We start from the raw sequence: 26,624 nt of genomic DNA on the forward strand, positions 1-26,624 counted from the left end.
ATAATTAAGTGTTTCCAACATGTTAAGCAATCAAACTTGTTAAGACTTGATTAATTGAAATAAGTTTCATATAGACAATTGACCACCCAAGTTGACCGGTGATTCACGAACGTTAAAACTTGTAAAAACTATATGATGACCTATATATGATTATATATATAGCTAACATGATATTATGATAAGTAAGTATCTCATTAGGTATTTTAACGATGAGTTATATACATAAAATTGTGTTTATTGAATTAAGAAACTCGGAACGATATATATAACGATTATCGTTATAACAACGTCTTACTAATTACATATGAATCATATTAAGATATTGTTACACTATGTTTAATCATGATAAATGATAAGTAAACATGTCATTATGTATATTAACAATGAACTATATATGTAAAAACAAGACTACTAACTTAAGGATTTCGAAACGAGGCATATATGTAACGATTATCGTTGTAACGACATTTAAATGTATATATATCATATTAAGATATATTAATATATCATAATATCATGATAATATAATAATTTAACATCTCATTAGATATAATAAACATTGGGTAAACAACATTTAACAATGTCGTTAACTTAAAGGTTTCAAATCAACATTTACATGTAACGACTAACTATGACTTAACGACTCAGTTAAAATGTATATACATGTAGTGTTTTAATATATATTCATACACTTTTGAAAGACTTCAATACACTTATCAAAATACTTCTACTTAATAAAAATGCTTACAATTACATCCTCGTTCAGTTTCATCAACAATTCTACTCGTATGCACCCGTATTCGTACTCGTACAATACATAGCTTTTAGATGTATGTACTATTGGTATATACACTCCAATGATCAGCTCTTAGCAGCCCATGTGAGTCACCTAACACATGTGGGAACCATCATTTGGCAACTAGCATGAAATATCTCATAAAATTACAAAAATATGAGTAATCATTCATGACTTATTTACATGAAAACAAAATTACACATCCTTTATATCTAATCCATATACCAATGACCAAAAACACCTACAAACACTTTCATTCTTCAATTTTCTTCATCTAAGTGATCTCTCTCAAGTTCTATCTTCAAGTTCTAAGTGTTCTTCAAAAATTCTATAAGTTCCAGTTTCATAAAATCAAGAATACTTCCAAGTTTGCTAGCTTACTTCCAATCATATAAAGTGATCATCCAACTTCAAGAAATCTTTCTTATTTACAGTAAGATATCTTTCTAATATAAGGTAATACTCATATTCAAACTTTGATTCAATTTCTATAACTATAACAATCTTATTTCGAGTGGAAATCTTACTTGAACTTATTTTCGTGTCATGATTCTGCTTCAAGAACTTTCAAGCCATCCAAGGATCCTTTGAAGCTAGATCTATTTTTCTCATTTCTAGTAGGTTTATCCACAAAACCTGAGGTAGTAATGATGTTCATAACATCATTCGATTCATATATATAAAACTACCTTATTCGAAGGTTTAAACTTGAAATCACTAGAACATAGTTTAGTTAATTCTAAACATGTTCGCAAACAAAAGTTAATCCTTCTAACTTGACTTTTAAAATCAACTAAACATATGTTCTATATCTATATGATATGCTAACTTAATGATTTAAAACCGGAAAACACGAAAAACACCGTAAAACCGGATATACGCCGTTGTAGTAACACCGCAGGCTGTTTTGGGTTAGTTAATTAAAAACTATGATAAATTTTGATTTAAAAGTTGTTCTTCTGGGAAAATGATTTTTCTTATGAACATGAAACTATATCCAAAAATCATGATTAAACTCAAAGTGGAAGTATGTTTTCCAAAATGGTCATCTAGACGTCGTTCTTTCGACTGAAATGACTACCTTTACAAAAAAGACTTGTAACCTATAATTCTGACCATAAACTTACACTTTTTCTGTATAGATTCATAAACTTAAGTTCAATATGAAACCATAACAATTGGATTCACTCAAAACGGATTTAAAACGAAGAAGTTATCGGTAAAACAAGATTGGTTATTTTTGCTTGTTGTAGCTACGTGAAAATCGGTAACAAATCTATATTAATCATATCCTAGCTAACTTATATTGTATTATACATGTATTCTAATATATTATGTAATCTTGGGATACCATAGACACGTATGCAAATGATTTGACATATCATATCGACCCATCTATATATATTATTTGGAACAACCATAGACACTCTATATGCAGTAATGTTGGAGTTAGCTATACAGGGTTGAGGTTGATTCCAAAAATATATATAGTTTGAGTTGTGGTCTAGCCCGAGACGTGTATACACTGGGTCGTGGATTGATTCAAGATAATATATACCGATTTATTTCTGTAAATCTAATTATGGACAACTAGTTGTAGGTTACTAACAAGGACAGCTGACTTAATAAACTTAAAATAGTAAAACGTATTAAAAATGTTGTAAATATATTTTGAACATACTTTGATATATATGTACATATTTGTTATAGGTTCGTGAATCGACCAGTAGCCAAGTCTTACTTCCCGACGAAGTAAAAAACTGTGAAAGTGGGTTATAGTCCCACTTTTAAAATCTAATATTTTGGGAGGAGAATACATGCAGTTTTATAAATGTTTTACGAAATAGACACAAGTAAATGAAATTTCATTATATGGGTGAATGATCGAAGCCGAAGATGCCCCTTTTGCTTGGTAGCCTAAGAATTAGTAAACCGATCTACTAATTGAAGCGAATCCTAAAGATAGATCTATTGGGCCTAACGAACCCCATCCAAAGTACCGGATGCTTTAGTTCTTCGAATTCGTTTTTATCATGTCCGAAGGATTTCCCGGAATGATAGGGGATATTCTTATATGCATCTTGTTAATGTCGGTTACCAGGTGTTCACCATATGAATTATTTTTATCTCTTTGTATGGGATGTATATTGATATATGAAATCTTGTGGTCTATTATTATGATTTGATAATATATAGGTTAAACCTATAACTCACCAACATTTTTGTTGACGTCTTAAGCATGTTTATTCTCAGGTGATTATTAAGAGCTTCCGTTGTTGCATACTAAAATAAGGACAAGATTTGGAGTCCATGCTTGTATGATATTATGTAAAAACTGCATTCAAGAAACTTATTTTTGATGTAATATAATTCTTATTGTAAACCATTATGTAATGGTCGTGTGTAAATGGTATATTTTAGATTATCATTATTTGATAATCTACGTAATGCTTTTTAAACCTTTATAGATAAAATAAAGGTTATGGTTGTTTTAAAAATGAATGCAGTCTTTGAAAAACATCTCATATAGAGGTCAAAACCTCGCGACGAAATCAATTAATATGGAACGTTTATAATCAATATGAACGGTACATTTCAGTCTTGACCGGGTCGATTAGGATTCACTAATAGGACTAATCTACAACTTGTTCATTTACTTGTTTCTGTGGAACTGCTGCATGCTACTGCTTACTTTTACTGCTATATGATCTTGCTGTATGCTACTGCTTATTCTCGCTACTGCATGCTACTATCTGCTTTTTGCATGTTACTTCGGTATGATACTATTATTATTGCGATGCCATGTACTACTGTAGATGATCTAGGCTGCTGTAGTTATTATGCCCGATTACATGCTTGCTACATGTCTGCTATTCGCTGTATCGACTTGGAAAATTTATCTTTCCTAGTTCAGATGTTTTTCTGAACCCTTTTCCCACTGGTCTAACTCTAAGAACTAGTAATGTAATCCACCTGATACTACCGTTCCACCGTTTCAGAGATCGAAACATTACTCCACGCAATCTAGGAGGAGTACCTCTCAGATTACACGTAAAGTTGATCCTCGGAGGAGGAGATATGAGTGGACTTGTCGGAGTAACCGCACCTCGCCCCACCCCCCGAGCTCACCCTAATTAGCCACGTACAACGTATGAACATTAGAAGGTTGTTCAGTTTCCACAAGTTGACCCGTACGCTTTCATGACCGTCACTTATCTCTTTCATCCTTCACCACTGCTTGGCGATCTAACGACACTTCTGGACTTAGGTCCCTAAAACTCTTAGGCATTGGAGAAGTCGGGAAGGCATCTTCTTTCACAAGGTCAGAGTGCCTTCTACTGATGCTCAGCCATACTCAAAGACAGGGGAGTCGCCTCAAGACATATCGTATTACTACTTGCTACACGTACAACTCGACACGAGACCCAGATTGAATTTATAGAAAGGAACCTAACGACATTACCCGAACCCAAACATTTTGAAGAAAATTTCGGGACATTTAGGCATTGATACATGACCTACGGAACCTACGCACCCACACCGAGAAACCGTGAGATTAATTATGTAGATTTTGTTTTGAGATAGCATAGATAAAGCACCGTTAGATAAAATTGAGTAGAACTTGAAGTGATCATGTTACATTGACCATATGGAGTGATATTGAAATGAACGTACAAATTAGTACAATATAATGACGCCAGGCCAGCGTGATTATATTGAAGTAAATCATGTAGAAGTTCCAATGTTACTACGTAAGGAATATGAAGTGATTCAAAGAAAATTTTGGTAGGAACCACTTGAGTATACGCATTATGGTCTATTAGAGGTAGGGAAAGAATAACCACATAGCCCAGATACCGTACAAGAAGGGCCTTGATTGCATAATTGATAACCTAAAAATTTGTTATAGATATAGACACCCTGGACACTTAAGGAAAAAGTTCTCAAATAGGAAAAACTTTGGACTTACTCGCAATAGAGCAATCCTTATCTCAGCTATGGAGACTCGCATGGATCCTGATTTTAGTTAGGGTACATTTCATCACAACGTTTTATTGTCTCAAATTTGTTTAATACTAGAGCGATAGAAACCTTATATCTAAGAACCTTAGTGTTATGACTAATAAGCCATTAACAACCATGAGAGTTAAGTATTCTATAGGACAAGCTAATGGTAAGCTGGCAGAGATAGAGGAATAATTTAAGGTAGTACCTTAAAATTAACAGGTGGGTCATTTGGAGATGACCTCATGTCAACAAAACTTGGAAGTTTTAAAGTAATAGTTGAAAAGGATTAGTTACCTACGCACAAGCAGATGTTATTTGAGAAGATTGATAGAATTTTTCACGGTAGTATAGTAAGATTTGGTTGGAATGATTCTTAAGATTAACCTAACACCCACCAATTTGGGAAGCTTGATGTAATAGTTGGAATGGACTTTAGGATTAACCTAATACTCATCAAGTTAGGAAGCTTTGATGAAATAGTTGGAACGGACTGGCTTTCAAGGATGAAAGCGAAAGTTCGGTATTCGATTCATGATCTCAAGGAACAATATTGGTGGCCGAACCTTAAAAAGGACATTGCTACTTATGTTGGGAAGTGTCTGACTTAGTCCAAGGTCAAAGCCAAACACCAAAAGCCATATGGGTTACTTCAACAACCCAAAATCTCACAATGGAAATGGGAACGAATAACAATGGATTTCATCACGAGGCTACCAAAAACGGTAGGCGGTTATGACGCTATCTGGATTATTGTTTACCGTCTCACCAAAACTGCTCACTTTCTAACCATGAAAGAAACTGATACAATGGACAAACTTACACAACGATACATAAAGGAAATTGTATCCTGTCACTTCAGCAATTCAAATTCTATATTAAAGACTGCCAAGAATCTTATTTGATACTCATTATTACTTGACTCTAAATCCTAACTTATTCCGAGAGATTTCTTATTTGATGATAATCACACCATCATCCTTCTTACTTCGATATTAGTCATACTAGTTCAAAATTTTCCAAAATTAATGGGTGGTTAATTCTCAATCCTCATACTCCCCCATTCGTATCTCACTTATAAGCAAAAGCTTCACACTTAAGCATTTTTGGTCGGAGGACTTATGCCCTACTAATAGTCATCAACCACATTTAAAATCAATAGTTTTCATTACCTCGTGACATTCTTTCTCAAATATCACTCGAAATTTTCAAAAATCTTTTACTCGATCCTCACCAATCTTTTTCCAACTTGTAACCTCCGAAATATGAAAATTTTGTTTGCCAAAATTTTACACACACTATTTTACTGTGCGATCCTCTCAAAGTTTTATAAAAATAAATTTATTTTATTGCCATTCGTACAAATTTTAGAAACCGTATATGTTATATATAATAAAGTAAATAATTACTTATTTTTGACTAGTACATATGAAATTTTACTTTCACTTTTACAAATCAATTCTTTTATTCAAAAGATATTTTACTTAGAATAGTACATGTTGTACATAACTCTAGTTTACTAAGAACTTCGTTTCTTTTCTTTCATTGTCACCTTAAACGATTTCTATAAAATTTTCGTTGCTTGTTATATAAAAATTTTCGCGTTATTCGTATCCAAGTCATCATGAAGAATTTACAACCGTCAAAATCGAGAGATTCATGTGTGTGTGTGTGTGTATGGGATAAAGGCATTTACTGCCACATCATGCAGAGCCTTTGGGCATCCACTAACACTTAAACCATTCAAAATTATTGCGTTACCCCAGGGATCTTATTTGCCACACCTGTTAGAGCGACGCTCTTTCTTACATAACTCTAAGTCCTGACTTATTCCAGGGGATTCTCATTAGTGATATTAATACCATCAGTATTTCGACTTTAATATTAGTCATAACCTGTTTGGAATTTTGCAAGGTCAAGAAGCGATTAACTTCTTGTCCTCATGCTCTATCCTTCATACCTCACTTTTTAGCAACGGCTTCGCACGTGAACATTTTTGGCCCAAATACTTATGTCCTGATAATTATCAAAACTACATTTAATTCATTAGTTTTCATTACCTAGTAACATGTCACCCGATGATTCAAAGATTTTTCACTCGATCTTTTTCAACTCGTAACCTCTGAAATACAAAAAAAAAAACTATGTTTATCAAAAATTTTACACATTGTTTATTTGTGCGGTCCTCACGAGATTTATGGACAAATGAAAGTGATAAAATTTTTCTGTCACTTATGCGATTTATAAAATCATATATGTATGTATATAATAAATTTACCCTAACTTATTTTGGGTTAGTACATACTAAGTTATACCTTCAAATTATTTAAAAATCGCTCAATTATTGAGTTGTTTAACTTAAGTCAAATAGTTTTGTGCAAAATGGTACACGTTGTACATACTTCTAAATTTACTAAGAACTTCGTTCCGTTTATGTTGTCACATCAAACGTTTAAAGGTTTTTCAAAACTTCCCTGGTTGATTTTATTAAAGGCTTTCATATTAGTCTACACCATGTATGGATCCCACATCTTCTCGTCCTCCGTTCAGGGATGAAGCTTACCATTAAGATCTTTGTTAAAAACTCTTGAGCCACTTTAGATGGCATTTTTATAAAATTTGTTAGGAAGTCTTTGCGCTAATGAAATGTTCCTTTTAAGGTTAGACATGGCAAAAACGTGGGCCGATAAATCAGTTTTCTGAGGTACACTCAGTGGTCACCCCATTGTAGGAAAGGCACTAGGTGGGTTTCTACTCTCAACATTTTGCGGCAAATCGCAACGCCCTCGTAAACATCATCTCTATGAATCAGTATGTTGAGGTACAAGAAATCATTTTTGAGATTCTTTTCACTTGGAGTAAACCATTCTTTATGACCAAGGGTTCACGTATCTTCTGATCCGCACATCCCCTTAAGTATAAGGATAAATTCTGATCAACTCGCTCGTTGTACGAAGAGTTCACTCTCGTTCAAAGATCACACCTTTCGTACGATTTTCTTTCGGAAATGTAATGTAAAATACTTTAAAAATCTATTGATAGTGCTCCAAATGAACATATATTTAGTCGCAATATCATCCCAATATGTAAAGTTTTTAGTTGCAATTGTTCTAATTCCAAGTAATATTCGTTTAAATAAATAAGTGCGAAGACTGAAGACGCAAATGAAGATTTGAAGACGCAAATGACCAAAAAGCTCAAATGTACAAGATACAATCCAAGTGGTTCATATTATTGATGAGAAACGTCTAAAAATTATAAGAGTACAAGTCGCGGAACGCAAAGTACAAGATATCTAAGCACACAAAAAGACGTTCGAAAATCCGAAATCGAGACATAAACCGGGCGTAAACGAGCGAGACATCGGAGCTAAAATTACAAGTCAACTATGCACAAGAATATAATATATATATATATATATATATATATATATATATATATATATATATATATATATATATATATATATATATATAATTAATATAAATTATATATATTATATATATATTTAAATAAAACGTCGGCAAACTAGAAAACAAAAGCATATGAGCTGGATCAGAGGGCCATGCGGTCGCATGGCCAGAAGGTACAAAATCCATGCGATCGCATGGAGGTCAGAACCTGGCTAAGTGCTATAAAAGGCTTCCGCGAATTATGTACACCTCAATTTTTATTTCTTCCTCTGTAAAGAATTATATATATTTATATTTATAATTTAAAGTTTAAATTAAGTTTAATAATAATTGGGTTAATGTAAGAAATGTTTTAAGGTTTTGTAAGTCGGAACTCTGTCCGTGTAACGCTACGCGATTAATCACCACTGTAAGCTATGTTCTTCCTTTTTAAATCAATGTCTCGTAACTAAGTTATTATTATGCTTATTTGAGCCGAAGTAATCGTGATGTTGGGCTAAATATTAAGACGGGGTTATTGAACTTTGGACCATAATTAAGGTTTGGGCAAAAGACCGACACTTGTAGAAATTGGACTATTGACTATTAATAGATGGGGGTATTGTCTAATCGAGTGACAACTCATTGGAGTCTGTCGAACCTATCTTCAAATTAATTAACCTAATAATTAATAATGATTGTGGTTGTCCTATTTAGTGACGTTCATACGGAATCTATTATAATCATTTAATTAATTATTCGGGTTGGGTAATTGATTTGTAACAACCCAACCCGTTAACCATCCGAAAATGTGCCACAATTTTTTTTTTCCCGGAACAGTTGATCTGGACGGCGTCCAGATATCTGGACGGCATCCAGTTGTAAAGGCTAGGACGGTGTCCAGCCAAATGGGACGGCGTCCCGATGAACTAAAACATTCTGATCAGTTAACGTTTTACACACGGGTGAAAAACCCGCTTCCCGACACTTTTAAACCAAAACACTTCCACAATATATTACAATAGTTTAAACTAAGAGTTTTTCACAAAAAAAACTGAGTTTTACGACACCGGGCCCACAACGACCCAAAATACCATAAGTGACTATTTCGACCCATTAGTTTATATAAAAACATAGACCGAGCATGAGATTGGGGACACGCTACCCAATCCTAATCAAATCCATAAGCAAGTCTTCTAAAGCAACTACGCAAGTCCACTAGTCCCCGCGCTTACCCGAGCCACCGCATCCGTGCAATCTATATAAATGTAAACAACGAGAGGGTAAGCTAACGCTTAGTGAGTGAAAATATACTACATACATATATATGCATAAAATGAAATGCGCATCGCTAACACACAAATACGAGTCACATACCGCAATCCAAGAATAACTAAGCAATGTTATACCTAACGTGCCACCAAGTCAAACCGCAAGATTAGTTATAACAATATAAGTAAATACGCGTACATAAATGGGTAACCAAACTACAAGGTTAACCCCTTAACCTCAATCATACGAATATTGGCCGAACAACCCGAGCCTTAGTGAATTTGCACAACCCGAAATTCACTTCTCTACCAATTCAACAACCGAGGTTGGCCGAACTACCCGAGCCTTAATGAATTCGCACAACCCGAAATTCATTACCTCATCAATAAGATGACCGCACAACCGGAGTCATCATGAATCCGTACTACCCGAGATTCACTTCTCAATACCAAAACCCACGGTCACGGGATTATAAAATCCACCACATCGGGGTCATCCACATCACAACAATATCAACCCTTCGCCATTGGGGTTATAACATCCAAATCATAACCACGTGTGATAACGTGCACACAAAACGTGCATCACGCCAAAGGTGATCAACCAAAATGCACAACCGTGCCAATTGGACTCATACAAAAGCCCATCAAGTCCACCTATATGTGAAGTGAGCTCTATAGCCGAGAATCACTTCACCCGACCCGCACCCATCCTACACATACATAGGCACATAGGATATTAACACTCACCTTGTCGCCTTGATGAATGCTTCCAAATAAACCGCCACGCGCCAATGGAAAGTACCTATTCCATTATCACAAATACAACAACACAATTAGGGTTGACTTACAAACCAACCCAATTTACCCTTAGTGCAATTTCGACCCAAATGTACTACCAAGCACAAACCGCGCCATAACTAACCAATAATCACTAACACGAGTGAAAATGGTCCTAACACACCAATTAAACCCGAACACAAGTGTTAAACACGTGTCATACCCATTTTGACACCAAAACCCTAATTTTGACCCATTTCAAAATTAGTTAACCAAACTACCCAAAAGTGTTCCAACACTTCCATAATCACTAAACCTAGTGATTAAACTCACCATCAAACCCTAAACAAGGCCAAATCATCAACCGACCCAAAACCCGCCAAGTGACAAGAATAACAAGTCACTATAAACCCATTTCATCATCTAAAAGGGTTTTACAACAAACTAGCTCAAAACCCTAAATTGAATATCAAATCTAAACAATGAAATTCGGAGTTTGAGCTTACCAATACCACCACAACGTAGCTAGGAGAGAGATGAACAACTTTAGAACCCGAGCTTTTGCGAGAATCCGACTCCTTCTTCTCCAAATCAACCTCTCTCTCTCTAAAACCCTTGCTCTCTCACTAAAAATGGTTGAGAGTGTTTTGTTGGTGAAGATAGGGTTGAATGAGCTCAACCTTTGCCCATTTGTGGCTTAAAACCGGCCACCATGTGAAAAGACCAACATACCCCTCTAAAAATCTTGAAATCCCACAGCTGGCCCGACAGACACATGAGACGGCGTCCCAAATTCTTGGACGGCGTCCCATCCTTCTTTGCTGGACGGCGTCCCGAAGGTTTGGACGGCGTCCCAAATAACTAAAATGTCAGAAACAGAAATAGGGTCTTACAACTCTCCCCCACTTAAACACGATCGCATCCTCGTGATCTGCAACACGTAACCGAACAGACCTCACTCAACGGTCCTCAAACATAGCCCCAATCCGACTTTCCTAAGCAATCCTTCCCAATGAATCGCCTTTAACAACTAAATCGTCGCCCGTGATTTATCAAATTCACTAATCCGAGCACTAAAGCCATGCTCATTCCCTATCATCGGGAAAACTCAACCAAATCTCGAACCGAGATATCAATCCCCTAGCGTATCCTTACCGAGTACAATGCTAAAAGTAACCAAGTCAACCTAAGGTCAACAACACGAAACGATGGAGACCGAACCAAACGAATCCTTACAGATAACACCAATCACTAAACATCCCTTGTAGTGTGCAATACGACCCATACGCAATTGCCGTAACATCATAACAAACGGTTAAAACCGATAGCGCCCAAAACGATCATGGAAACTCTAGATCCCAAGGTGTACAAAATCAACGATCGTCACACCCGTAACAACACATGAGCGAAACACGGCTATCGCATCACTAAACACACAACATAGTCCTCGCGACCCCACCATTGGCGTATAAAACAACCGATAGTTCCCACAACATGATCCTTACGACCCCACCATTGGTGCATAAAACAACCGATAGATCAAACCACGCGGTCCTTACGACCCCACCATCGGTGTATAAAACAACCGATAGATCACAACACACGGTCCTTACGACCCCACCATTGGTGTATAAAACAACCAATAGATCACAACTCAACATGGCCGAAACAACCCGAGCCTGAACACATATGGAGGATGGTCGAAACAACCCGAACCTTAGTGAATTCGCACAACCCGAAATTCACCTACCCAATCCATATCTCTCACAACGAAATGACCGCACAACCCGCGTCATCGTGAATACGCACAACCCGATATTCACTACCACCGCCACATAGTATAACGAGGATGGCCGTACAACCTGAGCCTTAGTGAATCTGAACTACCCGACATTCACTACCTCAAACTATGAGTAAAACCAACAGGGACAATTGTACTACCCGAAATATTGTGAATACGAACAACCCGATATTCACGTCCCACAACACAACTCAGGAATGGTACTCGCATTTCCCACCGGTACTCGCATTTCCCGATAATGTTACACCATACCGACATAACACTACTCCCTTGATGAAGTCAACGGACCCGAAGATCATGCTTCACCAATCAACAACCATGATGAAGTCAGCGGACCCTAAAGGTCATGCTTCACCAATCTCAATACCGGATGAAGTCAGCGGACTCCGAAAGTCATGCTTCACCGATATAACACCTCGCTCATGATGAAGTCAGCGGACCCCGAAAGTCATGCTCCACCAATCACGTACTACCATGATGGAGTCAGCGGACTCCGAAGGTCATGCTTCATCAATCAACACCCTTTTGGCCTCGAACAACGAGTAGCGTAACATCGCGCTCTGCTACGCCATAGTGAATCCTAACGGATACCATTAACCATTCACACACTCGAGCAAGAACCACCTATATCAAACATAGGCACAAAACAATAATTCTCTAGAAGAGAATCCGACACACACCTCCCTTAACCGAAGGATTTCACCTTGCTCACCAAACACGTCCATTATCTCTCAACGAGATTTACCACATTACCACCTCGGTGATAATTCAAATCCAAACCATAAGTACAATTTATCCGACATTGTAATCTACCACAAATCGACCAAAACCAGGTCTCGACAACATTTTTCGGATCTACCAAAAGCATCATCCGAAATCTCACACTAAAACTTCCTCGTGCGGGAGTGTAACTCCCCCACTTGGAACTACGTTCCAATGTCACAACTCGTACAACCGTACAATGCTACCAAAGGTAGACTTTACCAACAATTGGGTTCACACGACCCATCACCATTCCTTGCTCCAACCTTGAGCATACGAAGGATTTCAACCTATCCTTAAACACTTCAAACGAAAAGTGTACCACAAATTACACAACTACACTCTCGCAATCATCCAATTGCTATAGCTTGTCAACTTCACCTAGTCACTTATGTACTTAAGGGTTTCATCTCGGTACCCTAAGTACAATGTAACCACAACACAATCGGAGTCGAACACCACGCTAGTAGGTATGAAAGAGGCACCAAACTTCGCGTCAAGTAGACTCCTTTACCAACATACATCGAGATTCAAAACACTCGATCTCAAGGGTTCCAACCACCCGACGAACCTCACGGTTCACCAATCTCAACACAAAAGCGTACACGCGCTTATCAGCCAAACACCAAAACCCATTTCCATGGTTTGGTAGAAACATTTCCCAAATACTAAGGAAGTCTTGGTTACACCAAGTCTTACGCCCTTCGTCCAAAAATCAATCATTACCATAGGGTACTTCCATTAGGAACGTCACCCTTAACAATAACATGCACAACACAATGCAATAACAACTCCGAACTTAAACGCCACATAAATAAATATTCAAATGACATATTTATTAAAATGAAACGTACCTCAACGTCTCCTTGCGGCATTCGCCGCCGCCAACTCGGGACAATCCGGCTTACGATGCCCCTCCTTATGACAATAGTAGCACATCCCGTCATCACTTCTCGGTATTGTGCACTCCCATAACTTGTGGCCCCTAACACTACAATTGAAACATCTAGGTGCACGAGAATCCATCGTGCCTTTTTCCACGTTACCCGTACTCGCACTTGCACCCTTATTTTTCTTACTCGGGGCGCCGTACGAATCAACCCTTCTCTTACTTGAAGGTTCACACATCTTTGATCGCATATACGACTCGAAACCTCTAGCCAAGTCGAATAATTCCGCAAACGATTTCGCTTGACCCCGGGTAATTTTACTTTTCAAGTCATCATTCAAGGTCCGATAGAAATCCCCCATCAACAAGCGATCGTTTCCCAAATACTCCAGGCAAAAACGAGCCTTCGACATAAAGGTCGTCTTGAGAGTATTCAAGTCCATAGATCCTTGTCGCAAATTTCGCAAGTCATTACGTAATTCCCACAAATCGGCCGAAGTCCAGAACTCCTCAAAGAATTCCTCCTTAAACTCGTCCCACGATAAAGTCATAAATGTCTCGCCACCGACAAGATCAATCTTACCATCCAACCAATCCCTCGCCCTACCCCGTAACAAACTAGTAGCGAGTCTCGTCTATTTCTCGGGAGGGCAATCAATAGTACAAAAACACCTTTCAACATCCGAAATCCAAGTTGTGCTTACCAAAGGATCCGGTTTCCCGTCATACATCGGGGGTTTAGTCCTCATGAAGCTCTTAAGACAACGCTCCATTTCACTACTACCCCGAAATTCGGAATACTTCCTATCCATTTCTTCTCGAAACGCACTCATTTGCTCCGCAACGGCAGCCGCAACTCTAGAGTTAAACTCCTCGTCATTCGTCTCGATCTCGTTTCACGTCGTCATTCTAAAGGATGCAAAACGATTAGTCCACGAACGTATAAAACAACACACATAACACCGCCTCATCTTGCTCAACACTCGCCGTACATCACTTGCTAGACACGATTTGCACCCGTAATAAGGTTTGCAAGTCCTTATTACGCACACACGCCGTATTGACTTGTTAGTACAACGACCGTCTCACTCGATGTTATAAACAAACAAAAACAAAATTCTACGCGATATAACACACGCGAGAATTATCATCACAACACAAATAATATATTAATAATATCCGCATTACTAATATAAACGTTAGTCAACCTATAAACAAGGCATTAACTAAACCCATTCCGACCCATAGTCCTACAAGTCCCGCAACACATTAAGCACACACACAAGTCTAAGTCTAGGCACCTATCTCAAGTCACCTAAATCCCTTAGACCATGCTCTGACACCACTTGTAACAACCCAACCCGTTAACCATCCGAAAATGTGCCACAAAAAAAAAATTTCCGGAACAGTTGATCTGGACGCCGTCCTGTTGTAAAGGCTAGGACGGCGTCCAGCCAAATGGGACGGCGTCCCGATGAACTAAAACATTCTGATCAGTTAACGTTTTACACACGGGTGAAAAACCCGCTTCCCGACACTTTTAAACCAAAACACTTCCACAATATATTACAGTAGTATAAACTAAGAGTTTTTCACAATAAAAACCAAGTTTTACGACACCGGGCCCACAACGACCCAAAATACCATAAGTGACTATTTCGACCCATTAGTTTATACAAAAACATAGACCGAGCATGGGATTGGGGACACGCTACCCAATCCTAATCAAATCCATAAGCAAGTCTTCTAAAGCAACTACGCAAGTCCACTAGTCCCCGCGCTTACCCGAGCCACCGCATCCGTGCAATTTATATAAATGTAAATAACGAGAGGGTAAGCTAACGCTTAGTGAGTGAAAATAAACTACATACATATATATGCATAAAATGAAATGCGCATCGCTAACACACAAATACGAGTCACATACCGCAATCCAAGCATAACTAAGCAATGTTATACCTAAGGTGCCACCAAGTCAAACCGCAAGATTAGTTACAACAATATAAGTAAATACGCGTACATAAATGGGTAACCAAACTACAAGGTTAACCCCTTAACCTCAATCATACGAACATTGGCCGAACAACCCGAGTCTTAGTGAATTCGCACAACCCAAAATTCACTTCTCTACCAATTCAACAACCGAGGTTGGCCGAACTACCCGAGCCTTAATGAATTCGCACAACCCGAAATTCATTACCTCATCAATAAGATGACCGCACAACCCGAGTCATCATGAATCCGCACTACCCGAGATTCACTTCTCAATACCAAAACCCACGATCATGGGATTATAAAATCCACCACATCTGGGTCATCCACATCACAACAATATAAACCCTTCGCCATTGGGGTTATAACATCCAAATCACAACCACGTGTGATAACGTGCACACAAAACGTGCATCACGCCAAAGGTGATCAACCAAAACGCACAACCGTGCCAATTGGACTCATACAAAAGCCCATCAAGTCCACCTATATGTGAAGTGAGCTCTATAGCCGAGAATCACTTCACCCGACCCGCACTCATCCTAAACATACATAGGCACATAGGATATTAACACTCACCTTGTCGCCTTGATGAATGCTTCCAAATAAACCGCCACGCGCCAATGGAAAGTACCTATTCCATTATCACAAATACAACAACACAATTAGGGTTGACTTACAAACCAACCCAATTTACCCTTAGTGCAATTTCGACCCAAATGCACTTCCAGGCACAAACCGCGCCATAACTAACCAATAATCACTAACACGAGTGAAAATGGTCCTAACACATCAATTAAACCCGAACACAAGTGTTAAACACGTGTCATGTAACAACCCAACCCGTAATCCATACGATAAATTTTTTTTTATACAACGCAATTACACGCCCAATAAACATGTAACCCATTTCACGAGTTCCATTCAAAACGCACAACAATTAATTGTTTACAAAAGGCATGAGGGCCACGAATAAAGTTTAGTACAAGTTTGACCCATTACAATTGATAGTTTATAAACCAAACGACGTTCCGAGCATGGTTTGGGACTAAACTACCCAAAACTAGGCAAACTTCCAAAAGCTCCAACATAACAACAACATGGGACACCTAGTGCCCAACGACCCCCTTGCCCTTGTCCGCGCCTGCATCTAAAAAGATAAACAACGAGAGGGATAAGCAAAGTTTAGTGAGTAAAATAAATATATACATGCATATAAGATTTACCCACTCGCATCCACGATATCATATAACGCACTCAAACGCATAACATCTCGATAAATAAGCTAGTATCGTCAAACCGTACAACTAGCCACATTAATAGCATAAATATCATAATCATAAATCAAATACTAGCATCATCAACTATAAACCATGGTTAACCAAAATTCTTCTCAAGGGAAATGACTTCGCGAAATAAGTCATCGATGTTCACAACAACTGTTAGCTCCCAAACCCGGCTATGGTATACTAACCCCCGAGGTGTTCCAAAAACGGCTATGGCATCACCCCCAAGTGTTCCAAAAATGGATATGGCATCACCTGATCATCATGTGAGTAAAACACGGCTATTACTCACAATCTTGTACACAAACATGGCAATGTGCACAAATAACACGGATAACAACGTGGGAGTAAAACAGGGCTATTACTCGCCACTATATGCACAAACACGGCTATGTGCATAAATAACAAACGTAGACAAAACGGCTTTGTCTCGCAACTATGGTCACAAAACGGCTATGTGACACCATCAAATACGGCACATAAATCATATACATACATATATAGATATTCCACTCACCTCAAGTCTCTTGTGAAAGCTAACCGAGCTTGCAACCCTTCAATGTGACGTACCTATTACATTATGCATTTATTAACATACAATCTAATTGAATTAAATGCCAACTTCTAACCCTTGAGCATTTAATGACCCTATTGCATTAAATGACTCAACTACACCAAAACAGCCCATTAATGACCATTCCTTGTCATAAATCACTAAAAGCTAGTGATTAGGGTCTATTAACATCAACTATCAATAACTTGATGTATTTCATAACCATTTCACCCGATTAGGTCAACTAGTGCTCTTTTGACTCTTTGACTCACAAATCAAGTCAAACTTACACAATAACAACTCTTTCATCCTTTTAAACGTGCATTAATGACTAACAACATCATTTAGTACTTACAACCTCAAATCACAAGACCAAACCCTAGATAATAGCTATTTAGGGATTCCTTTCAACAATCCAACCCAAGACCCACCCATTTAACCCTCAAAGGGGTCACACTAGTTCATATGAACCAAACCCTAACCATAAACCCATTAAAACTCAAAACATAGAGTTAAGACTTACCAATACAATCACAACGTAGCTAGAGACGTAGGGAACAAACTTTAAACTTGGATTCGGGTGAGATTTGGTCTCCTTCTTCCCCAAGTGATCTTTCTCTCACTAAGCCCTAACTCTCTCTCTCTAAATTGAATGTGGTGTAGGTGAAGATGTGTTAAATGAGTTAGGATAACTCATTTATCAGTTTTCTAGATCTAAAATCGTACATAAGTGAAAAGACTTAAACACCCCCAAAGATGCCATTTAAATTGGGTCAAATTTGTCAAACAGCGACATATGTCGCGTTTCGCGACAACCTGTCGCGTTACGCGACGCCCAAACGCGACAAACCACAACAAAACGCGATAACCTTGACAGAACTGGGGTTTCTGGAGCTGTCGCGTTCCAGTAAACTTTGTCGCGTATCGCGACGTACCAGGACGCGATGAAACCTATTCAGACGCGACAGAAGGCCTGATCAAACCATTTTCCCATATTTTCACACATTAAACTAAAATAAACGATCATAGATGCAATAATAAATGTATACGAGGTTAATTACGCACCTTAAGTCATATTCGAGGAAAACGGGATGTTACAACTCTCCCCCACTTGAACCGGATTGCGTCCTCGCAATCCACGCCGCAAGACACGCAGGGAGATAAACCAACACAAACTCATCGGGTTCCCACGTAAACTCGAAACCTTTACTATGACGCCATTGGACTTTAAAAGTCCTCACCTCTTTGTTACGTAACATTTTTACCTTCTCATCAAGTATAGCAATCGGCTCTTCGACGTACTCCAACTTGTTGTTTAACTCGATCTCGTCTAGTGGCATCCATAAAGAATCATCCGCAAGACACTTATGGAGATGGGAAGCATGAAATGTATTATGGATCCCCGCAAGCTCTTCGGGTAATTCCAACCGATAAGCAACTTCACCAACACGAGCCAAAATCTTAAATGGCCCAATAAACCGAGGAGCTAACTTTCCCCGCTTTCGAAACCGTATAATACCTTTCCACGGTGAAACCTTAAGCATCACCATGTCACCTTCTTAAAACTCGATCTGTCGCCTACGTTTATCGACATAAGACTTTTGTCTATCTTGCGCCGCCTTCAAACGAGCCCGAATCATATCGATTTTGCCATTTGTCACCAATACCAAGTCGGTGCTCCCGACTTCCCTTTGACCCACTTCACCCCAACAAATCGGGGTCCGACACCTTCTACCATATAACATCTCATATGGTGGCATTCCAATACTAGTGTGAAAACTATTATTGTACGAGAATTCCACCAAAGGCAAATGTTCGTCCCAACTACCACCGAAGTCAATGATACACGCACGTAACATATCCTCCAATGATTGATTCGTACGTTCGGTTTAACCATCCATTTGAGGATGATACGCCGTACTCATATTCACCCTCATACCCATATCTTCATGAAACTTCTTCCAAAATCGAGAAGTAAAACGCGTGTCCCGATCCGAAACAATAGACGCGGGAACGACATGTCTCGATATCACCTCTTTAATGAACATCTTCGCGAGTGCCTCCGACGAAATTGCTTCTTTAATAGGAAGAAACAACGCACTCTTCGTCAATCTATCGACAATCACCCAAATAGTGTCAAATTGGGTTCTTGCCGTTTTCGGCAACTTGGTAATAAAATCCATGGTAATATGCTCTCACTTCCACATCGGAATTTCTAGCGGTTGTAACTTACCATACGGCTTTTGGTGTTCGGCTTTAACTTGCAAACACGTGACGCATTGCTCAACATACTTAACAACATCGCGTTTCATGCCCGACCACCAATAATCTTTCTTCAAATCGAGGTACATCTTTGTCGCACCTAGATGAATAGAATATTTAGACTTATGCGCTTCATTAAGAAGCACTTTTCAGAAATCACCCATCTTCGGCACCCATACTCTTTCTTAAAAAGACAATAAACCACGCGAACCCATCGTAATGAACTCCGATTGCCCCACGATTCGTTCCGCATGCTTGTTGTGAACGTAAGCCTCTATTTGAACTTCACCAAGCTTTTCGAGAAAGTCGTTAGTAATAATCATACGTAACAATCCCAATCGTAACGCCAGGTGGTGACTCTTTCGGCTTAACGCATCCGCGACCACATTCGCTTTGCCCGGATGATAAAGTATCTCACAATCATAATCCTTCACCACATCCATCCATCTACGTTGACGATAATTCAAATCCCGTTGATCAAAAAGATGTTTCAAACTCTTGTGATCCGAATAAATTGTACACTTGACACCATACAAGTAATGCCGCCAAATTTTCAAAGCATGGACCACCGCTGCTAATTCAAGATCATGAGTCGGGTATCTCTTTTCATGTTCCTTTAATTGGCGAGAGGCGTAAGCGATGACTTTACCTCATTGCATTAGAACACACCCGAGCCCATTCAGAGAAGCATCACAATAGACCATCATATCATCTACACCTTCCGGCAATACTAAGACCGGAGCTTTACACAATTTCTCTTTCAACAATTGAAAAGAGATTTCTTGTCCGTTCTCCCAATTGAATCTCGTATTCTTCCTTGTCAACTTAGTTAATGGCGAAGCAATCTTGGAAAAGTCTTGGATAAACCGACGATAGTAACCGGCCAATCCGAGAAAACTTCGGATTTCCGTAGGCGTAGTCGGTTGTCTCCAACTCTTCACCGTTTCTATCTTCCCCGGATCCACTTGAATACCATCCTTGTTCACAATATGGCCATGGAATTGAACCTCCCTTAGCCAAAATTCACATTTTGAGAATTTAGCATACAACTTCTCTTTTCTCAACGTCTTCAACACTTCGCGCAAATGGTGTTCATGTTCCTTCATACTCCTAGAATATACAAGAATATCGTCAATGAACACAATTACCGACTTGTCCAACATAGGTTGGCACACTCGGTTCATAAGATCCATGAATGCCGCCGGCGCATTCGTAAGACCAAAAGGCATAACCACAAATTCAAAATGCCCGTAACGCGTACGAAAGGCTGTCTTCTCGATATCTTCCTCACGGACCCGCATTTGATGATAGCCGGACCTTAGGTCAATTTTAGAGAAGTACGTAGTGCCTTGAAGTTGGTCGAATAAATCGTCAATCCTAGGCAACGGATAACGATTTTTGATCGTCACTTTATTTAACTCCCGATAGTCGATGCACATACGCATACTAACATCTTTCTTCCTTACGAACAAGACCGGAGCGCCCCAAGGCGAAGCACTCGGTCGGATAAAACCCTTCTCAAGTAACTCTTGAATTTGATTCAACAACTCTTGCATTTCTGTTGGTGCTAAACGATAAGGAGTTTTAGCAATGGGAGTAGCTCCCGGAACCAACTCAATGCGGAATTCGACTTGTCTTTCCGCCGGAACACCCGGTAACTCATCTGGAAAGACATCTTCAAACTCACTTACCACCGGAATTTCACGAATGGGTAGTGGCTCATCACGAGTATCAACAACATGGGCAAGAAAAGCCATGCCACCGATAGCAACGAGACGACGTGCCCGTGCAAAAGTTCATATCGGCACCGATCTCCTTCGTTTATCACCATGAATAATTAACTCTCCCCCATTAGGGGTCTTCACACGAATAGATTTCTCGTGGCATGCAATATCGGCTCTATAACGATCGAGCCAATCCATACCAACGACAATGTCAAAATCACCCAAGGTCTTCGGGATGAGGTCAATTTTAAAGTTCTCGGAACCAAACACCACATTACAATCTTTACACACATCAACTACTCGCGCCGTTTTGCCATCCGCTATTTCAACTTCTATCGGACGACTCAACTTTGCTAGCGGTTTATTTAACTTAGGCACGAATCTTGGAGACACGAAATACAAATTAGCACCACTATCAAAAAGTATCCGTGCCGGATTAGAGTTAACCATGAAAGTACCTGAGACGACTTCGTTGGATTGTTTGGCTTCATCATTCGTCATCAAGTAGTTACGCCCCCTAGCCGACCCCGCCGCCTTCTCTAGCCTCTTTACTTGGTCGTTTGATAATTCGGGACATTCCGCCTTCCGGTGCCCCGTCTTTTGACAATTAAAGCACGTGACCGTCTTGGTCAAACAATCACGAGCGTAATGACCCGACTTCTCACAATTATAACAAGTATGTGTAAAAGTATTTGAACCACCCTTCTTCACACTTCCGAAGCTTTCGGACACACCCTTGCTCTTCTTGTTGGAGTAACTAGGCGCTCCAAATTTTCTTTTACTCGACCCATAACTAACCGGAACCGGACTCGGATCTTGTGCTTCAAACTCTTTTGCCACCGCCAAAAGCTTAGCGAAAGTTTCAACATGACCGATACTAATTTTACCCTTCAAATCTTCTCTAAGGGTTGCATGAAAGTCTTCCATTAGCATTTGATCATTTCCCGCGTACTCGGGGCAAAAACGTGCCTTGGCGAGAAAGTTGGTTTTGAGAGTGTTTAGGTCCAAAGACCCTTGACGCATGTTCCTTAACTCATTTCGCAATTTGGAAAGATCCGCTTGCGTACGATATTCAAGGAAAAACTCTTTCTTGAAGTCCGCCCATGATAAACCTACAAAAGCCGCATCACCCACCATATCAATCTTACCATCGAGCCAATCTTTAGCATGGCCCCTTAACAAACTAGTAGAAAGCCTCGTTTTCTTCTCGGGTGGGCACTCGGTAGCGCGAAAACAACCTTCAACATCAGAAATCCAAGCCGCACTCTTCATGGGGTCGGGATCCCCGTGAAAGTGAGGAGGCTTAGTCACCAAGAAGTTCTTATAGCTAAACTCCAACTCGCCCACATTTTGAGGTCTAGGAAACCTCCTTTCAACTTCTTCTTTAACGGCGTTAGTCATCCGTTCTTGAATCATATCGACGATTTGTTCCGAAAATGACTCTTCGAATATTTGTTTAACCCTTCGGGAGAAAACTGAAACATAGTTTTCTAAAGCAGTCTCAATATTGGTAGTCATCTCATCTTCCTCCACGTGAGAGGGACCACCATTGCCATTTGTATTTGTTCCGTTTCTCGTCTTCATTCTAAAGATTAAAAATGGATTAGACATCACCATCAATTTAATACACATATATACCTATGCATACGACCGCACACATATCACGTCTAGCTCGATACTTGTCGCACATCCTTGCTTGACTTGACTTGCAACCGTAATAGTGGTCGCGACTCACTATTACGCTCACATGCCGTGCCATGCTCAAACGTATCACAACCATCTTGCTCGATGTTCAAAACAATAACACACGATTAGTATCATCATAATATATAATAGTTAGTCCACCTATGCATCAAAGTACTAATCAAACCCCGCACCGACCCGTAGTCCTACAAGTCCCGCATATAATTCCACAACACAAAAGTCTAAGTCTAGGCGCCTATCTCAAGTCACCTAAATCCCTTAGACCAGGCTCTGATACCACTTGTAACAACCCAACCCGTAATCTATACGATAAAATATTTTTTTTATACAACACAATTACACGCCCAATAAACATGTAACCCATTTCATGAGTTCCATTCAAAACGCACAACAATTAATTGTTTACAAAAGGCACGAGGGCCACGAATAAAGTTTAGTACAAGTTTGACCCATTACAATTGATAGTTTATAAACCAAACAACGTTCCGAGCATGGTTTGGGACTAAACTACCCAATACTAGGCCAACTTCCAAAAGCTCCAACATAACAACAACATGGGACACCTAGTGCCCAACGACCCCCTTGCCCTTGTCCGCGCCTGCATCTAAAAAGATAACAACGAGAGGGGTAAGCAAAGCTTAGTGAGTATAATAAATATATACATGCATATAAGATTTACCCACTCGCATCCACGATATCATATAACGCACTCAAACGCATAACATCTCGATAAATAAGCTAGTATCGTCAAACCGTACAACTAGCCACATTAATAGCATAAATATCATAATCATAAATCAAATGCTAGCATCATCAACTATAAACCATGGTTAACCAAAATTCTTCGCAAGGGGAATGACTTCGCGAAACAAGTCATCGATGTTCACAACAACCGTTAGCTCCCAAACCCGGCTATGGTATACTAACCCCCGAGGTATTCCAAAAACGGCTATGGCATCACCCCCAAGTGTTCCAAAAATGGCTATGGCATCACTTGATCATCATGTGAGTAAAACACGGCTATTACTCACAATCTTGTACACAAACATAGCTATGTGCACAAATAACACGGATAACAACGTGGGAGTAAAACACGGCTATTACTCGCCACTATATGCACAAACACGGCTATGTGCATAAATAACAAACGTAGATAAAATGGCTATGTCTTGCAACTATGGTCACAAAACGGCTATGTGACACCATCAAATACGGCACATAAATCATATACATACATATATATATATTCCACTCACCTCAAGTCTCTTGTGAAAGCTAACCGAGCTTGCAACCCTTCAATGTGACGTACCTATTACATTATGCATTTATTAACATACAATCTAATTGAATTAAATGCCAACTTCTAACCCTTGAGCATTTAATGACCCTATTGCATTAAATGACTCAACTACACCAAAACCGCCCATTAATGACCATTCCTTGTCATAAATCACTAAAAGCTAGTGATTAGGGTCTATTAACATCAACTATCAATAACTTGATGTATTTCATAACCATTTCACCCGATTAGGTCAACTAGTGCTCTTTTGACTCTTTGACTCACAAATCAAGTCAAACTTACACAATAACAACTCTTTCATCCTTTTAAAAGTGCATTAATGACTAACAACATCATTTAGCACTTACAACCTCAAATCACAAGACCAAACCCTAGATAATAGCTATTAAGGGTTTCCTTTCAACAATCCAACCCAAGACCCACCCATTTAACCCTCAAAGGGGTCACACTAGTTCATATGAACCAAACCCTAACCATAAACCCATTAAAACTCAAAACATAGAGTTAAGACTTACCAATACAATCACAACGTAGCTAGAGATGTAGGGAACAAACTTTAAACTTTGATTCGGGTGAGATTTGGTCTCCTTCTTCCCCAAGTGAGCTTTCTCTCACTAAGCCCTAACTCTCTCTCTCTAAATTGAATGTGGTGTAGGTGAAGATGTGTTAAATGAGTTAGGATAACTCATTTATCAGTTTTCTAGATCTAAAACCGTACATAAGTGAAAAGACTTAAACACCCCCAAAGATGCCATTTAAATTGGGTCAAATTTGTCAAACAGCGACATATGTCGCGTTTCGCGACAACCTGTCGCGTTACGCGACGCCCAAACGCGACAAACCACAACAAAATGCGATAACCTTGACAGAACTGGGGTTTCTGGAGCTATCGCATTCCAACAAACTTTTTCACGTATCGCGACGTACCAGGACACGATGAAACCTATTCAGACGCGACAGAAGGCCTGATCAAACCATTTTCCCATATTTTCACACACTAAACTAAAATAAACGATCATAAATGCAATAATAAACGTACACGAGGTTAATTACGCACCTTAAGTCATATTCGAGGAAAACGGGATGTTACGTGTCATACCCATTTTGACACCAAAACCCTAATTTTGACCCATTTCAAAATTAGTTAACCAAACTACCCAAAATTGTTCCAACACTTCCATAATCACTAAACCTAGTGATTAAACTCACCATCAAACCCTAAACAAGGCCAAATCGTCAACCGACCCAAAACCCGCCAAGTGACAAGAATAACAAGTCACTATAAACCCATTTCATCATCTAAAAGGGTTTTACAACAAACTAGCTCAAAACCCTAAATTGAATATCAAATCTAAACAATGAAATTCAGAGTTTGAGCTTAGCAATACCACCACAACGTAGCTAGGAGCGAGATTAACAACTTTAGTACCCGAGCTTTTGCGAGAATCCGACTCCTTCTTCTCCAAATCAACCTCTCTCTCTCTCTCTCTAAAACCCTTGCTCTCTTACTAAAAATGGTTGAGAGTGATTTGTTGGTGAAGATAGGGTTGAATGAGCTCAACCTTTGCCCATTTGTGGCTTAAAACCGGCCACCATGTGAAAAGACCAACATACCCCTCTAAAAATCTTGAAATCCCACAGCTGGCCAGACAGACACATGGGACGGCGTCCCAAATTCTTGGACGGCGTCCCGTCCTTCTTTGCTGGACGGCATCCCGAAGGTTTGGACGGCGTCCCGAATAACTAAAATGTCATAAACAGAAATAGGGTCTTAAATGATTATTCAAACTGATCAAGTGGGTAAATTAATATTCATATCTAATCAAAACAGGGGTGGATTACATACAGTGATAACCAGTGTAATTGTTGACAGAAGTGATAACTGCGTCACAGTTTAAATCCTTAATTAGTTGGAATATTTGACTTCGGGTATAAGGGTAATTTGACGAGGACACTCGCACTTTATAATTATAACCGATGGACTATTATGGACGAAAACCAGATAGACGTATCAAACAATCTAGGACAAAGGACAATTAACCCAGAGTAATAAATTAAAATCAAAACGTCAAACATCATGATTACGGAAGTTTAAATACGCATAATT

The sequence above is a fragment of the Rutidosis leptorrhynchoides genome, chromosome 2, assembly GCF_046630445.1.
Source record: "Rutidosis leptorrhynchoides isolate AG116_Rl617_1_P2 chromosome 2, CSIRO_AGI_Rlap_v1, whole genome shotgun sequence".
NCBI lineage: Eukaryota > Viridiplantae > Streptophyta > Magnoliopsida > Asterales > Asteraceae > Rutidosis > Rutidosis leptorrhynchoides.